This window comes from Cupressus sempervirens, chromosome 3, assembly GCF_028749045.1.
Source record: "Cupressus sempervirens isolate cs-2001-9-10 chromosome 3, ASM2874904v1, whole genome shotgun sequence".
Lineage (NCBI taxonomy): Eukaryota > Viridiplantae > Streptophyta > Pinopsida > Cupressales > Cupressaceae > Cupressus > Cupressus sempervirens.
The window spans coordinates 243444941-243454917 of NC_143120.1; the positions used below are offsets into that span (position 1 = coordinate 243444941).

Here is a 9977-nt window from a genome sequence, read left to right on the forward strand (position 1 = left end):
ATGGAGTTTAAATTAATACAATTATTTCTGATTCAGTTCGTTACATGATGAGATCATTTGGCACTCTACATTTCATGTAGGCATATTGATGATTACTTAGTGTTTTCATATATTGATGATTATTTAGTGTTTTTAGATGTTGATGATGACTAATTAGGTGGTTTAATATCATATGTGTTTCCTTTGGAATACTTAGCCCACATTGCATGTGATTGTGTAAGCAAATTAAAACATGTATTTGTATCTTGCTTCTGCATGCTATCTGTATCTTGGGGTTTTGGGGTGGTCTTAGATTGTTGACCAGTTAAGATGTTTACCAGAGGCTTGGGGGGTTATTAGATGTGATGGCATGTTAATGTTATTTGGTCTCGATCTTTTTATAACCCAACCATGATAATGTGATGGCATGCTCTATGAGATGTTTGTATTTACTAATTGTTATTGCTTTCCAATCTTCTTGTGTGAAGCTGAGGTGTATGATTATTAAATACTTGACATAACCATTTTTGAGTCATCAATCAGTTATAGTTGGATTACTTTCCAGTCGCCATGATGGGACTGAAATGTTGATTTATGATGTCATGTTGTGACATGTTTGACTCAACCATTTTGGAGTCTTCGATCAGTATTACTTTGAGATACCTTTTGGTTGCTTGTTAAGAACCAATGGATATTGTGATTCATAATGGAGATTATATTTATGAGGTTTATTTTGTGGAGCTTTTATGTGTTCTTGGATGATAGAACCATCTTATTATCAGGTTGCCTGTTAAGGAACCAAGTTTGATCTTTATGACTATTGTGGTATGGGACACAACTGTGGATTTATGTTCTTAGGAGAGGTTGTCTAGGTACATGACTATGGGAGTGGCTTGCATAGGGGTCTAAGGCCCAAAGTGGTCAGTACTAGGGTAACCTAATGCAAGTTATGTAATAAGTGATAATCTAGTAATTAAAATTTATGGGGGAAACACACTAAAAAGATAAGTTAGAGATATTTGATCCACCCATGCCTTGAGTGCTTGTATAGACTAAGGATGGGAATGGGATGAGTGCCTCGTCTTCTTGAGAGGGCTTCTTGGCTTCCACATGTGCCATGTTGAGGGTCCGGGGTTCAGAGTAGCCAATCCAGGGTAACTCAACGCTTGAGGGTCTGGGGTCTAATGAGAGACCAGTCTACGGTAACTCAAGCAACCATGTGATGACACTCCCTAGTATGTAGTCTGGGTCTCCTCTATAGATTTTGTGTACCTTTGGTGGTGTACTTATTGTTGTGCCTCTGGGATTAGATGTCGGTTTTGTGATTGGAACCTTTGAGTTAGTATAATTTTAAGATTTTAGAACTTAAAGAGTTTTGTGCTATGTGATTTTGATATCCTGTTTGGGACTTGAGATTATCTCCTCACCATAGTGGGAGTGGACCACTTAGGTTCCACGTAGTCAGGTGGTAGTGTTTTTCCACTCCTATCATTTGAGATCCGTTCGAGACATCGTGGCTGATGTATTCTATGATGGCTTCTATCTTCATGGATTTTGATGGTGGATATGTATCCTTTCATTGATGATAGCATATGTTAGATGATGTTATCTTATGCTTATATTTGCATGTTAGATTACTTTCTGTATATGATGTAGTATGTTTAGGTGTGACATTCCTACTATATTAATACCAATGATCTCTTTGGTGATTTGGAATGTTACGCATGGAGGGATGGCTAGGATCCATGATGGTCTAATGATGCTATTTACAATTGGGAGGAACCGTGCCCTTAGTTAGTTATGTTTTGTGATATATGGTTATCTTTTATGATGGATGTTTATTCTTTCAAGCCTTTCATACCTTGTGAGATGTACAGTGGATGATTGAGCAATTTAAAATGTAATTACAAAAAAGGACACTTGTAATATTGTTTAAGAACATTGGATGTAACATTGCTAAGGATGTGATGTTAGATGAATAGTTAATTTAGATGTGATACAATGTTAAGGGATCTTTAAAGAATGTAACTGTTATGTATGTTATGTTTACTTTCATTTGAATTGTTGCTATTGCTTCTGTTACTATGTATAAGTTGTGAATGGTTTATATTTCATGTTTTAAAAAAAAATTGTTTGGCAAACTTAGTGAAATTTTAGATTAATTCTTTGGATCCCTTGGGAGGGCATTACAATAAGCCTGCAGTCACCCATTTACCATTTCCACGTGAAATGGATTGCTGAAACATTGTCTTCAATAGAGGTTTTAGATTTTAGTACATTGATAGATTGGTATATAAGTGTGGTTTGATGCTTCAGATAACATCAGACACACATATCCTCACTTCTAGAGTGCTTGGAGAAGATTTTTCTTCATATGCACCCTCTTCTATAACTAGTAGTCCACTCCTTACCAATGATATGATCAATTCATGCACATTAGCTAGACAAGATTTGTGGTTTTCTCATCTTCTATCTAAATTGAGTTAGAATAATTTATTGTTAAATAAAAATCTATGCTTATGTTGATCTTCTTTTATCTTCCATTCTTCTTGCCCAGATTTTTATCTAAATCTTAAAATTTTAATTTTTTTTCATATTTTTAAAATTTAGATATTATCATTTTATTTCATTGTTAATTAGTAATTATTGGTGATTGTATATATATTATGAATGATTAGGGTATTAGTCATATTTGTACCTTTTCCAAATATATTTAATTCAATAAACATATTTAGTGTCTTTTTATTTAGTATTAGATGGAAATATTACAAATTGACCAATTGGACAACTCACCCCCAAGGGCCATATAACTACAATTCATAATATTTTAAAATAAAATATTTTGAGTCTTATATTGCAGATCAAATCTCTAGTTTGACCCAATGTATGACAATATTTTATTCATTAGCACATAACTATTTATGATTTTCTTATGCACAAGTTTTAAAATTTGGCATTGATTTCCCAGATCTAAGGAGGAAAACTGAGTTTGTAACATAAGCATTAGTTTTTTTAAGGGTCTCGTGTTTCCTAAAAAGGGTTGTATATGCATTATGGATACATTTACATTTCTATCTTTTCATTAAATGCTTAGAAAGGGATGCATATGCAAATTGTGATCACCATTGGAGAGCCAATTTAAAGAATGAAGTATTGTTTGAATTAAATAGTTTTGCTCCCCTTTCATTCAAACATCTTAATGTCTTTTTTTTATATTTCTAACAATATCTTACTATATCAATCAAGATATCACATGTTATCATTACATTACATTCTATATTCTATTTTTATATCATTTACCTGTGTAAGTTACATATATGCTCATTGAATAATTTAGGGGTCCCTCTTTATGTTTACTCATGGTTCCATGTTATGGAATAATTATTTCTTTACTTCAATCATATACATTGGTTAGGCTTTCCTTTTTATGTGACTCGGCCTAAATAGACCCCTTCGTAGTTTTACTACCAACATCATCTCCTTCTTGTCCTTAACAAATTCTAGGGTTATCTTTGTGACACCATTAAATTGAACTATTCTAGACCAAATTGACACATGTGAGATGTAGGGATCATAACCAATTGTAAGAATCATGAGGTCAAGAAAATCTTCTAGAATAGGAATATCAATCAAATTAAGTATATAAATATGTTACTTTTTTGTTTATATAGGAGAAAATTACATTAAAAAAGGGCTTTTGAGAAGTTTGAATCAGTTTACTTCAATTTTTAATAAATAGAAAAAATAATTATAAATTAGTACGTTATGATTACATTGAGAGACGGAAATTAGAAAGCATGACAGCCTATGCCGTATGCGAGATACACGAAAGCTACATTGCGGGAATAGTCAGATGAGAATACATAACATCAGTAGTTTAGATTTGGAAATGAAAAGAATGGGAAAGACAAATGCAAGCATGTCCGGTTAAACTTGAGTATCAGTTGGTGGGTCGGAGCGTATGAGAATAGGTAACATATCAATGCAAAGAAGCGGATTCTCAAATCTGGAAAGACTATGTTAAAATAGAAAAGTAAGCATCTCAGTTGGGCAGTAGGAGTAGAGGGTCTTGCGTGTACGTTGCAAGCCTTATAACCACAGCCAGGAAAGGGATGTCAACAAGGCAAAAATCCATCAGTGGTGGTAGCGGCTATAAATACGATGAAGCCGAATCATTCAAACAGCGCACAACGGAAGAGAATAGAAGTGAGTATAAGTTTCACAAACTTAGAGCAGAGGCAAGTTGATGTTTTTGATTAGACGGTCACGCGGAATTGAAGTAGAGATCTGAGCTGATCATAAATATATACATTTGGTTGTGTTTGGTTTTGCAGGGAGATGATGATGAGGACGATGATAGCGCTTGGATTAATGCTGCTGCTGAGCAGCACGACCATTTTCATAGCGGAATGTGCGAGGCTCGGGGATGTTGTGGGAATCCTGGCGTCATGTAATCCGGCAGGATATTTGAATGGAAACTCCCACGAGTGCAATCGGGAATACGGTTCGGATTGCTGCAAGTCAGGGAGGAGATACCCGCAATACAAGTGCTCGCCCCCGGTGACGGACAGCACTCCCGCCATGCTGGTTTTGCGAAGGGCGAAGACGGAGGAGGGCCTTCTGAGTGCGACGGGGACTACCACGATGACAACTCTCTGCTGGTCGCTCTCTCCACTGGATGGTACGCCGGTGGCAGCCGCTGTCACGGCTTCATAGTCATCACCAATCCAGACAACGGACAAACTGCAAGGACCATGGTAGTGGACGAGTGCGACTCCGTCTCTGGGTGCGACGAGGACCACGACTTCCAACCCCCTTGCAACAACAACATCGTCGATGCCTCCCCTGGCGTCTGGAAGGCCCTCGGAGTGCACAACCCAGATGACGTTGGCCAGATGAACATCACCTGGTCCCAAGCCTGACTTGATGCATACTCTCATTTGTTATTAATGAAACCTTACTTCTCGCTCCATATCCACTGTACATATTGATCGAATGCTTCATTGGAATCGTATTTCAAACTTGGTTTTACTAGATTTTGCTTCTCAATTCCAACTTTTGGTTTTGCTAGCTGGATTGTTTTTATTTGTATCTGATATTTATTTCAAAATAAATATATGACTGGCAGGAGACTAAAGTTTTCACATGTTTCTTCATATTAATTCAGTTCTTGGGAATTACAACACCAACTATTTATCCTATGGTTTAGGCTATTTTTCCTATTAAACTTATTTTTTGTTTCTTTTTTCTCATTTGCTACAGGCTTTTTTCATGGTGATCTTTTTCTTTTTAGATGAAAAAATTAGGGGAAAATCATGATTGCTGAAAAATATGACAATTGACATTCTATAAACATTCCACTACATATAATTATAAGTATTGCACAGTCTAGCTGCCTTTACCATTCTTCCATGTGTTGCATTAATCTTTTACATCTTGCATATGCCTATTAGAAAGCAACTTCGGTGGCCTATTTTCCTGCTCACACTTTGCAAACATGCTACATTTATTTTCTTGCTGCTTTATTGAGATACATTTGAACTATTTTGTATCATACTCATTGGCTTCTTGCCATTTTGTGGGTAGTCTTTCTCCACAAAAAATTGTGAGCAAATTCATTCTTACCGATGGAATGTGGCAAGGTGTATCATCTACAAATGGAGTTATGCATGAATGCATAATGATAAATGGGAGTTTGTGAGTCATAGAGCATGGCACTATGCATGAAAGTTTTTTTTATTATGTTGTAGTTTCAATAATTTACTAAGCAAGTGATTCTTTTGTTCTAGTATTACCTATAGAAAGACCAACATCAGTACATAAGCAATAGTTTATTAAGTGCTAATAGCATTATACCCAACATCTGCACTAGCAATGAAAAATTCAGCTGAAGAAAGTTTGGTTATTGTAGCTTTAGCAATAGATTGATATATAGTAACCGATCGACCTACATGTTTTGCATGCTAAGAAACTTGTCCAACAATGATTAATTTTATTTACTCTCAAGTCAACATATGATCAAGTCATATGAAGATGGAGTATAATTTTTATTCATCTATCTCAATAATGTTGACAGAATATATTGAATTTTATTTAAATCAAGACATTACACAAGCAGCTGGTTTGCTCAGGCTACATTTCCACGTCTTCTTTGTCTAGGAACACTCATTTGATAAATACCCTAGTTAGATGTATTTTTTAGGTATTTCATGTGTTAATCAACTCTTTTGGGTATGAATTTGATAGGGATCCGATGTTTTAGTGCTACTGAACGACACTTCAAATGAGTGGGTGACTTTGTCAAATGTATTACAGCTGCAAGCGATGGCATTCACAATATTTAATGACATAAAAGAAAGAGTGGAAGTAGCTTGTAGTGGAATTGTGTGCTACACAAACATCTTGGCTTTGGATTCTCATGACTCTATCAACAAGGTCTTGAACCTTTTTAATTTCCAACCATAGTTTTCATCTTATTGATTAGGTTTTCTAGATTTTTTAAGGTTGCTTTTGTAATAGAATTTTAGTGTTTATTTTGAAGGCTAGAGAAACATTTTATCCATCACTACTAGCAAGGAGAGACAACATTAGCTTCACAAATTTAACAACTATTCTTGACAATTTACCTACATCTAGTTTGAACTCAACTAGACTTATGAGCATCTTGTCTTTAAAAAACTTAACGTTCATAGATCTAATGGCTCTTTCAATTAAACATTTATGGAATTATTGGTTTTTCAATGCTTAGATCTTTGTACCTTCAAATATTCATCAAAGGAGACATTAGTTTTGATTTTGATTTTTGAATTTTTTTTAATCTACCTGTCTTCACTCCATTTTGTTCTCTTTTCATATTGACTTGCTATTATTATTTACATAGAAAATTTCATTTATTTATGTTTCTTAAACCATTCCAATCCTATGGTACTTTCCCAGTTAAGAGGGATCATTCCAGTTGCTAGTGTTGTAGCATGCTATCACCATTCCCCTACTACCATACCATTCATCCCTAGTACCTTTCAATGTCTATGAGGAGGCATTGGTATTAGGAATCCTCCCACTCCTATTGGTATTTTGGCATCACTTCATAGTGTGGAACAAGCAACACTAGATGGAAATCAAAACACAATACAATTTGTGATAGCTTGATGAGAGATAAGTTGCATCATTACCACTCAAAGTTGTACCAAAAACACTACTATAGATTTTTTTGTTGGCCATAGATATCTTATATGTATTTAAACTTAGTTGATCTATCTCTAGATATTGTCTAGTCTTCAACTTGCCAAAGCCAATCTCCAAATTCCTTCCTCCTATCCAAACAAAGGTAGGGACTAGAGTTGCATGTAGCCCTTGTTTGTATAATATAAATATAGAAATAATAATATTAAATATTAAGGCTAATGTAAACTTGACACTAAAAATTAAATTGAAAATATTATAAAAGGTTTAAAAAAAAAAAGACATGGTTAAACGATAACAAAGGTTATAAAAAATAACTAAACATTACTACCAAGAATTAACTCTTCAATTTTTTTTACAAGAATATTTGTTACCAACCACCATTATAATTATTGCATGTGAAATGTTCTTCATCTTGAGCTCAAATATTCCAACACAAGTATTGCAAACTTCTCATTGAAACTATTTTGTACCCTTGTTGGAGGGATTCCAAAGATGAACATAGCAAATAATGAGTTTAAAATGATGCTCCAAAATAGATGATATCTTCTTTTGATCATATCCTTAATTACTTATTTCATTAGTTCAACTCACAACATGTTGATAAAAAATAAATCTTTCACGCATTGTGAATACATTTTTAACCACAAGTTAGCCAATTCAAGTGACTTACGTTTTTACTTTCTTTGAATAACTCAAAATTGAACATTCTTTAATTAACATGAAGCTGGGATTTAACCCCTCTTTTTAATTTTTCTAAACTTATGTAATTAGCCAAAATTTTGAAATTGATGTCCATAATAAATAACATTAGACATATATATTGTTTGTACCCTCAGAATGATATGTAGAATACTTACTATATGCTTAGTTAAGACACTTGTTTAAAACCAAATACTCAGCTTTGATATGAAACCATTTATAGATTTGAAAGTTAAAGCAATTTAAAGGAAAATAGAACTTATATAAAAAATGATTATCAATTAAAATTTTATTATATAAACTTTATGAAAATGAATAGTCTAATAAAATTGATGACCACGTAGATGTTGGGATAGATCCTCTTTGGCATTTATATCAAACTAGATTGATTTCATTAATTATATATCAAATTGAATCAGATCAACTCTATACCAGAAAGCTAAACTTATGTAAATGTGTCTACGTATGCTAATAAAAAATATTAAATCTTTAATTTAAACAAAAACATACAACTATCAAACCCATAGTATCTCATGTTGATAACTATAATGCTAAACTTTAATGTTATTGTGCAATAAATCTTCACATTCATCTATTGAAACAAACTTTCATCTATTATGTGGAAACCTTCTTACTAGTGCCCTCCTCCTAGTCATAATAAGAAATAAAAAACCACAAACATCTGATAAAAAATCATAACAATATCTAAGTCATTGTGAGTAGAAAGTCTTCACTATTTTCCAAGATACATCCAATGTTTTGAAGTCCTGAAATAGGAGTTATAAGACATAAGTTGTGCTATTTTAAAGTTATAACTTCAATTTTATATTATTAAAAATTAAAATTAATACTAAAAATAAAATATCAACTCTCCAAAAAGTTAATGGTTAGGGTCAACGCTTTATTCCTCCTTGTCAACATCCTAGCTCAACCGCCCAACCATAACTTTTGTGAAGAGGTTGTAGGTTAATGGTTGGAATTTCAAATTATGAGGAAGAAAAAAAAATGTTAAAGTTATGGGCCAACACTTCACATTGTTCGTTTCCTTTCATCTTTTTATCCAACCAAAACTTTTGACAAAAGTCTATGGGTTATATTTGTGCCCTAATACTTAACTAAGATCAAATTTCAAAATAAAAAACTCCAAAACAATCACCATAATTTTCATTAGTTTGGTAACTATCTATTAGAAAAAAAAAATGACTTGTTGAACGTATCTCAGACCTAAGAGAAATACATAGAGAAGATGTTAAAAACTATTTCATCAATAATTTCATAATTGCAAAGGCATAAGCATGAGCTATTGAGAAAGAGGATATATACTAATAGACAAAGAATAAACAAGTGAAAGGGTAGGGTCTTAAAAAATAATTAGTGCCAAGAAGTAAACTACTAATAAAAGCTTTATCATAGTACATTAATTTGAATATGTTTCTTGTGGTTCTAATGAGGCAATTACTTCTAAAAAAGTAGGACAAACGCAAGTAGAGAAAATATTGATGAATTCTTGAACTGCGGCCAACATTTTAGTAATAGTTGGTTTGATTGACTAAAAGATGATGGTAATAGATAAAGCTATGAAACCTTTGTAATGGTATCAAATTCCTTTTCACATGAACAAAAATTGGAGCACACATTGTTTGACAGTTAATTAAAAATTCGTGTTTGAAAAAATTGACGCTTTGATATGAATGCAAGAGTCACAAATAAGACATCAATTCTTTTGAAAAGGTGGATCCATCACTTTATACTATGTCCAACTTGAGGTTGTCTGAAGTAAATAAGATGGAATCATGGATAGCACAATTATTTCAAAATGTGTCTCGTATCAGTCAACCAACATTACAGATGTGTAATGCAAAATAATCATTTATTGAAATTCAAGTTTTCACCATTAAAGACAAATAAATATTAGTATCTTCCTTGATTTGAATGTTACAAATTTAATTAAAAAGGTTTTGGGAACTCTCGACATAATATAATTTTGTTACTATTTTGTCACTTAACAAGATCCTCCACCACTCAAATAGATTAAAAGTTCTATTCTTATTTAATAATATATTTTAAATAATTTTGTTTTGCTTAACAAGAATCAATACCCCTCCATTTTCCCT

General features: G+C 33.1%; 1 pseudogene; it reads left to right on the top strand.

Moving 5' to 3' along the window:
• Positions 1–4140: 4140 nt before the first annotated feature.
• LOC149565765 (kiwellin-1 pseudogene) lies at positions 4141–4901 on the top strand (annotated as a pseudogene).
• The last annotated feature ends 5076 nt before the right edge of the window (positions 4902–9977 follow it).